The following is a 9077-nucleotide window of genomic DNA, read 5'->3' on the forward strand; positions in this document are numbered from 1 at the left end:
CAGGTAGAATTATTTGGCTGCTCTGTTAGTCATTGAATAAAGCTGTATGTAATGTTTCTTTAATCAGCCTTGAGGATCTCGAGCACGATGGCTGCTTCTATTATAGCCACAGATCCCTGCAGCAGATCCTCAGAATCATGTAGTAAAACGAAAAGTTTTTTTTTTCCTTTAAACCTGATTCCACAAAAGAAATGACAAGGTTGTTTACAGAAAGTAGAATTCAGCCTATTTTACATGTACTCAAGCATCTCATCTCAAAAGCCCAATGCACAGCCTTGAAGTGCAGAAGCCTCTCACAGATAAGGATTATTGTATGAAACATCAACTGCTAAAGGTGGACAACATTTCTGTGTCCACACAGAGATCCAGAAGCCTGCAAAAGGCTGTAGGCTATGCCTGGCACAGCTGCATTTAAGAAATCAGCTCGGCGTGGCGGGCCATCCTGGGTGAGGTTTGAGGCATAGTTAGGTAAATGATCTGACCTATGCTGCCTGCTGGCAGAGCTTGATCTGGAACACTGTCATGTGGTGAGGAATATTGCAGAGAATTTAAGGAAAGCTCCATAGAAATAGCTTAGGACAGGAGCACTACACACCCAAGTACAATTGCTACTGCATCAAAGCCCCATGTAGAAAAAGGTAGATGATACAAGGCTAAAAAAAATCCTTCCCGAGTTCTGATCTTGGAAACACACATGGATACCCTCAGCAATAGATGGAGACAGGGCAGGCACAGCATGTAAAGGCTGGAGTGTTATCTAGCGTCCTTCATTCAGGCACAGTGCATTGACAGAAACAAAGAAGTGAAATAAAGCTGCCAGGGGAATTGCAGGTTAACGTGTCAGCTTTGGCTGGCCATCGGCAGGACAACGCACATGTGAGAAGGGATGCTGTCAGGCTCATTTATGGCAATCCATCTACCAGGACAAAGCATTCGCAGTTACAGAAAGAATACAACAAATTCTGGATGCTAATCTTAGCTTTAATGGCTTGAATAAACACAAGGCTATTTGAACTACTGAAAGAAGAGGACCAGACAAGCTTTAGAAAAACTTCTTCAGCTTTGTGTGACTTGAGCTAAAGATGAAGGAAACTTGGGTGAAAGAACTGGTGTTGCATGTTCTCTTGAATTTATCTATCAAAAAGTGGTATTTAAGCATTCATAGTTCTTTTGATTTAATGTCTATACCAGTTTTAAAAAGTACAAAATGCTCTTCAGTGAGATTTGCCATAAACATCAGGGCGAAAGTTCTTACTGTGACCATAATGCACTCTGTGTGCACCCACCACCACCAGGTCTTACCCATCACTCAGAGCAAATTCTCACATTTCATTTTATTGTGTAACCCTTTGGAGAATTCTCATCTCCTGTAATAGTGTCAAGAGCTACAAAGTTATTGTAAGGAAATCACAGGCTTAACATGAACTGCAACCTTTGTCAAAGGAAAAACTTACGCAGGGTGCTCAGGAAGACCTATCACAGGCAGCCAGCATCTCATTTGAGAAAAAATCTCACCAAATAAGAATTTTTCATGGAGAAGTTTGAGCACTTTGGCCTGAGGGTAGATGCAAGAGGTATGAATAAATCAAAGGGTAAAATAACTGCTATAAAATCTTGTCCTGAAAATATCACACCAGGGATCCTAGATAATACTTTTTCCTAACATTTGTATTTTTCATCCATCAGAGTTTTTCCAATGTCATCTAATGCTGCAAATCCAGAAAGGTCACTGGTTGTAGGTGGATTTATATCCTTCTGTTATTTCAAATAGAAATACAGTGCTGAACTTTGTATATTTGTCCCTTTATATGTCTTCAGGAAATTCTAGAAATGAAATGATGAATAACACAAACCCTGCAATTAACTCCTGCTATTTTAGGGAGAAAAACCTGCAAGTAAAAATGAAATGAGCTACTCAGAAATAAAATCTTGTAGAGTAGAGGAACTGACAGTGAAGCCAAGCGCGCCCTCAGCCCAAAGACACTGCTCAGGGAATTAAGAGAATAATTACTAGGAAAAAACCAGCATATCTTATGGTTCAAGGATGACAGAGGACTGAAGAAAATGTGTGCTACATGCTATCAGAATTATTTCAGATGCTTCTATATGTATTAAGAAGCAGCCACCCATATGTCTGGATCACCTATAAACCGCAGATCTGCACACCAAGACTTCCTCTGCAAAGCAAGAAGAGTGTAAATGTAAACTTTACTGGGGAATGAGCAGAGTAATAGAGAGGCAAACACTTCAGTAAAGCAGTGTGGTAGTATGAGTGATCTGGCAGGGAGAGAGATCCTGAGGGATCTGAGGAGAGAACACAAGAATGATCAAAGCTCTAGAAAATATGACCCAAGAAAAAAAGATTGAAAACCCTGTGGTAGCTCCCCACAGAGAAGGGAGGGCTGAAAGCTGATATGTGCAAGATCTAAAAGGTACCTGCAAAGGTGAAGGAGTGAATAATTCACCACGTCCACTGTGTTGGCACAAGAAAAATAGGCTGATGTGCAAGGGAGCAAGAGTAGCAGGGCAGGGGTCAAGTTGCTTGGGAAGGCAGTGGGAGCTTCACCACTGCAGGATTTTTAAAAATTATTTATTCCTGGCACGAGAAGCATGTTTTCTGTGTACATCTTAGTGACAGAAGTGAGTGACTGAGAATGGCAGGGTAAGGTTTTAGGAAAATAGTGATTTTCAAAACTGACATAGAGATACAGACATGGAAAAAAAGAGATGAAATGAGAGCTAAAACCTTAGGGCTAGAAAAAAATTGATTGGCACTAAAACCAAGGATGAATAAGAAATCTTGGGGCATAAATCTGTTTCCAGTGCTGTAATTCACCAGGATCTAGAGAGCTGTGCACTAATTTTAACAGAGTTTGCAATACGGTATTCTTTGATGTTGAAAGAAAATTTCCTATGAAACAGAACTAGCTAACAGGGCCCTTCTGCCTCTGAGATAAAAAGGAAGAGAGAAGCAGTGCAGAAAAGATTAAAAATTATGTGGGGAAAGCTATGAAAGACACCAGGAAACCCAGCTGAAGACTAGACCATGCAAATGCAGACCAGATGGAAAATGAGAAGCTGGGGCACAGAAGATGACAGGTGTTGCACAGAGATTAATAGTTCCTGCAAAGATTAAGAGTTGCCTCTGCCTTTAAAAAAGAAAAAGGGGGAAAAAAAGGAGCAAAAAAAAAGCTTGTAAAGCTGCAGAAGAAATAGCAGGGTGCTGGTGAATTCTAAAGATGTGAGAAATGAATATGAAATGACATGGAAGGAAAGTCAATGGAGATGACCAAGAGAAAAAGGAATGAGAGAGAAAAGGAGGAACTATGAGATTTTAAACCTTTACTACGCTATGTTATCACTTCTCAGTAAAAAGTGCTGTTACCAGGGTGCTGGCACCCGAATCAACGGAAGAAAGGAGAAGAAGGGAAACAGCAAAAATGGAAGAGCACCAGAGATTTGAAGGATAGAGTATTCAAGAAATGGAAGACTGTAAGAGGTGGCAGACTGGTAAAACTGAATACAGGAAAGGGATCAAAGAAAAAACATCCTGCAGTTGGTTGCAAATGACAATGCAGAGGGGGAGAGAGGGAGCAAGTCTGTTTAGAGAGGTGCTGTTGAGCTTGAAATGGCTGAATCTATGAGGTAAATATAGAAAGATAAGAGTGAAGTCAGACAAGAGTTGTAGGCTATGTCTGCAAAATGGACCAGGGACTAATCAGAGGCTTACTGGCTCCAGTGCACCTAGCACCTACAGGGCTAAATGCTTTGAGACTGCTGAACAGGGTGATTATGTCCTCAGAGCCCGGTAGGAATGGTCCCAGATTGGCATTATTGCCCAAACATCGCCATGGAAGCAGTGCTGGGCCGGGCCAGCAGCCTCCCAGGATCCACACTGCCTGTGCAGACTGGGTGCTGCTGCTCAGGGCTGTGCCCTTGCTCGCTGTGTCACAGATGGTCCCCCATGGGGCCAAACTCCAAAGGACACAGACTGTGAGGGATCCTCTACCGTTGCTGCTGACAGGACCACACCAGTTTCCACATCCTCATTCAAAATAAGGTGGCTCGAAGCAGAATATGTTAAGCTGCTGAGTGGGGTCACGAGTTAAAATCCTGTTCAGGTAAATACATCATCATCACGCCATTGCCAAAACCAAAGGCAATCATTTCAACTAAAAGGGTGATGCAGAATTGAGTCCAACAGGCATAAATGTAAAATACATGCATAATGCATATTCCTGGGGTAGCAGAAATGATAATAAACTTGGTATCATTCCACTTTGCTAAACATGGAGCTTATCTTCTGTTTGCAATAGGAATTTATCAAGTCTGATGGCCTAGAGCAAAGAGACAGGTGAACATCTGCAGCATAGTGAACAGCGGTGGAAAGCACAGCAGAGCTGGCTTGCAGCTACACACATCTGTGGAGCTCACAGGATGCAGAAAAAAAATGAAAGTACTGCAAGGTACAGACAGAATATGTGCCCTGGACCTCAGGTGACTTAACCCTTACATCTCAGCACTGTAGTCTTTGTTATAGCCAGCAGCCACCCGGCCTGGGCATAATGGGAATGCTGAAAGAGGTCTTCTACCTGTCTTGTCTCCTGCTGCTTCCCAGCTGTGTGAGCCAGCTGCCCCTTCCTCTTCTTGTCCTCACAAATGGTGGCTGCAACATTGCTACAGCTGAGCAATGGAATCTTCCAGGGCTAAAAATGTAGGTGGGATAAGGGTCTGGAGTAGAAAGCGAACACGGTTAGAACAGTGCCATAGGGTTCAAAGTGTGTCGATGTATGTGTGTGTACACACACACAGATGAATACATAGGAGTGCAGTGGAAGAGACAAAAGCAGAGAACTTAATTAGTATCAGAGGATCAGAACTATTAAAGAGAATATGAAGATAAGGGAAGGAAAGGGATTTTTTTTTTCAGTGTTGGATTATTTTTGCAGCATTTGATAGTTTGATGGAGGTATTGGTGTGTTTGGTATGTGGCATTTCATTAGTACAAAATCACTGTCATTCATAGCAAAGAAAAAGGCAGTAGGAGATACATCTGCAACACTGCTCCCAGACACAAGTCACGTGGTGTTGCCTTCTCCTTTGACAGCACCTGCATCTCAGGCAGACCTTAGAGAATCCCAGCCCACAGTACCCAACCTTGTGCTTCTGTCAGAGTGGGGCTGCTGGGATATATGACCCCAAAAGAGAGGTCCATCCTGGCTGAGTCTGTGGCAGGTTGAAAGGTAACCCTGACTCTGGGACACTGAGAGAGCATGCAAAGAGCAGGTATGATGGGCTTTAAGCAGATGATGTGAATTTTACCCAAGAGGCACATCAAAACGACCAGTGAAAATTTTTCATTTGACAGAGGCAGAGAAAGAAGACTCCTGCTGCCTTAATTTGCAGAGATGGTGGGACCTGAGCCAACTGCAGGCAGCTGAGTTTTTCATTTTTGTGTAGCAGAAGCTACAGTACTTTGCAGGCTCTGAAGACATACTTCCTTTCTCTTCCCATTTTTAGTGTAATGGACCCTAAAGCCAGCTTGCCTTCATTCTTCAGTCTTCATTTGTTGTGATTGTTTCTATACGGCCTTTGTGGAGATTAAAGTGCCAAAGTTACAGAATTTTTTTTTTTCTGGAGTTAGAAGGAAATCTCTTACAGCTGATTTTAGCTTTAGGGAAAGAATGAACTCAGAAAGTATTGCATGTGATTTTTACAGAAAGATGTTTCTTCACAAACTAATTGAGCATAATTCATTAGAAAAAAATTAACCACTCTTAAGTACTATATTTTTGCCTTACATAAAATTAAAGAAATTCAGATGGAATGTCAGGAAGAGGAAAAAATTATCAAGTCTCATATTTGATTTCCCTTTACTGCTTCTTGTTTACTGAGCACATTCACTTTTTCATCAAAATGGTCACCAGAATTTTGTTCTGCTCTGTTTGTTACAGAGCATCACAGACACTGCAGATCTCAGGAAAAATCTATTTTCCCCCCTTCTCCTGATGTGTTAAACTGCCATCTTGTAAAATGAACTAACCTTGCAATTTGGTATTAAAATAAACCATTTTTACAGCAGGAACAAAATTTAAGAAATGAATGCTTCTACGCCCACACAAATACACATACATGCACACACTCCCACACACAGCCATCCAAAGTGAATACTGAGTTCCAGCTTCTGTACAAATTTGATCTGAGTTGTGCTCATTTTGGATGAGGAAATCTGTAGGTTTTGTGGAAAATGCCTTAGAACAGTGTGCAGAGCAGTGATAACACATTTATGGAAGGGCAGTATAAATAGCAGACCTGAGATAAAATGACTGATAAATTCTGGCTTACCAAATCGAAGATGCCTCCCCTACTTGTGGAAGAGAATGGATGCTTTACGTATCTTTCAACACAACTGCTTGAGATCTGTGAGTAAAAAACAAAATGCTGTGAATTGCCCAGGTCTGAAGAGTCCAAGTCTCCTTTTCCAAAATGATTTTTAATGAAAACACCATGATTCAAAAGAATCAGTGGCACATAGGCTGCTTACAGTTGCTGAAAATATTAGCTGTGAATGATTGATGCCAAGAGCAAAGCTGAAGGTTATGTATCTTCTAATCACAGCAGGGTAAATTGGAAGACATTCTCTCACAAGTAAACAGAAAGACATTGACCTGAATTGTCCTTTGCATAGTCACATGTGAAGGGTGCCCTCTTTCCCCAAATCCTGTCCAGCAGCATGGCATAGATGTACTTGAACTGTCTGTAGTGACCTAGCTCATAATTCACGGTAGGTAATAAGAAGCATATCGATTCTTGGAGAGTTGGTATTTTAACAGACATTGGCAAAGGAGACACACTATTAAGTTTTGCACTGGACTGATGTTGTCCCTTGCACACAATAAATGAAAGAGAGCGGAAGATACAGAAAATGTGGTTCTTGCCACTGTAAGTTCTAAGTCCCTCACTCTGTCCTCCCTAGGTACATGTTACATAGATTGAAACAGCTGCTAGATAATACTGTAAAAACAGCTCAAGTACACCCATCCCGTGCTGCTGGACAGGATTTGGTAAATTAGGCACCCTTCACAAACTATGATTTGCAATAAACAAATATCAACAGTCCCTTAGCTGAAAACTGAATATAAACAAAAATATTCTTGAAGCTATAACTTAACATGTAACTCACATACCTTTGTTTTGACTTTATTATAGGAATTGCCTTAGAAAAGGAGTTGAGAGAATCAGTGAAAAACTGAAGAACTGACTATAAAATGTCTCAGGGAGAGGAACGGCAGAATGATATTAAGTATGTAAAACCAGTTATCCTTCTTTTCTACTTGTGTGAAGTAGCTTTATTTTCTTTGTACTACAGGAAATCATCACTTTTTCTAGTGAAGGTGAATTGAAATGTTCCTCTGAAATAGCTTTCCTCTTCACAATAATGGTTGAATCCTCCCTCCACCTCATCCGCATTAGCTTCCAATCTTTTTGGAAGCCATCGATTTCTAGAATCAATGCGGGACAAGCACTTCCTCCTGAGTGTCATTTTTGCTCAGTTGAACCATAGATTCAAGTGTCTCCAGTTTTACAGAAATGTACAGAAATTGTCTTCTGCTCTTAAGCTGACATTCATTTTGAAGAGGATGCTAGGGGAATGCTGGATTGGCTGAAGAGATTTCTTCACCTAAAGGGATTTTTTTTCTGAGTTTGAGGACCGTAAGCTCTTATCCCCACAAGACCTCTTTGCCATCTGTGTGAAGGATGTAGCTCTGTGCACTCTTATTCACTACAAGTTCTGGTGACCAGTGATCCACGTTGGGACATACAAACACTACAGTTGAAAATAAAGGGCACTAACGATGATAACCTCAGTGGAAACCTGAAAGTGTACTTGCTAGTCTGCTCCAATTCATATCTGGCTTAGTTTTTCATGTCATGCCTTCCTCGTCAGTGCCCTCCTGACTCTGGATCAACCTTTTCCACCCCAACACTGCTGTGGCAAATAGCTGTGTAATCTTGCTTGTCTGCTGTCCTTCCTTTCTGTATGACTGTTGAAGACTTTGCCCTAAGGTTATCCTGCTGTGTGCCCGCTTGTCCATTAAAACTGCTTTTGTAAATAAAAAAGATGGGTGTTTTGGAGCCTTATACATATGACAAAAGGCTGTTTCATTATTTGCTTTTTTTCCTCCTCTACTGCCTCTAGCACATTAGATTTCTTCTCCAGAGTATAGTCTAGCTGACACATAATCAGAAAGAGCCTCTCTTTATACAAGTTATTAAAAAAAGACAGTGAGCAACTGAAATTTCCTTGGCCCCCTTTTCTCTTTCTCTTTCTCTTTCTCTTTCTCTTTCTCTTTCTCTTTCTCTTTCTCTTTCTCTTTCTCTTTCTCTTTCTCTTTCTCTTTCTCTTTCTCTTTCTCTTTCTCTTTCTCTTTCTCTTTCTCTTTCTCTTTCTCTTTCTCATATTGTCAGTATTTCCCTCATTCACTGGTAAACAGGAGCTGTAAGTATCACATCTCACCTCTGGCTTTGCTGTTGAATATGACATGGGGCAGAAGGAAAGGAGCAAAGAAAGGGTAATCTGTTTTTCTTTGGGAAATCTTGCTTTTTTCAAGAGGAAAAATAAAAAGCAGCATCTTAACTGAGAGTTTGAGTTCTTTATCACCATGTAAGCAAGAGCTGCCTCAGACCTCAAGGTCACTATCAGTAGTCTCTGCTATTTACTTCTTATTTCAAGTGGACAGCTTTTCAATGAACAGCAGAATTAGCTGTTAAAAGGCTAATACTTACTTAATCACACAGTACAAAGCAAAAATTTCCAAACATAACCTATTTGGAGATTGTGATTTAGCTCCTAATTTCCTAAAATAATTCCTCCCTTTGAAGTTTATTTTCATTAGCTGACATCTGCAGATTCTTAGAACAAAATGTAACAGGATGTAAGTTTTTGAAACATTTTAATAGGAATTATGGATTTTGCCTTTTGTATGTAAGGTGAGTGGGCAACACTATCTATATAAATTCATATAATTTCATTGGCTTTGGTAAAGATATGCTAATCTACATCAGATGACAATTTG

This window comes from Cuculus canorus, chromosome 2 (assembly GCF_017976375.1).
Source record: "Cuculus canorus isolate bCucCan1 chromosome 2, bCucCan1.pri, whole genome shotgun sequence".
Classification (NCBI taxonomy): Eukaryota; Metazoa; Chordata; class Aves; order Cuculiformes; family Cuculidae; genus Cuculus; species Cuculus canorus.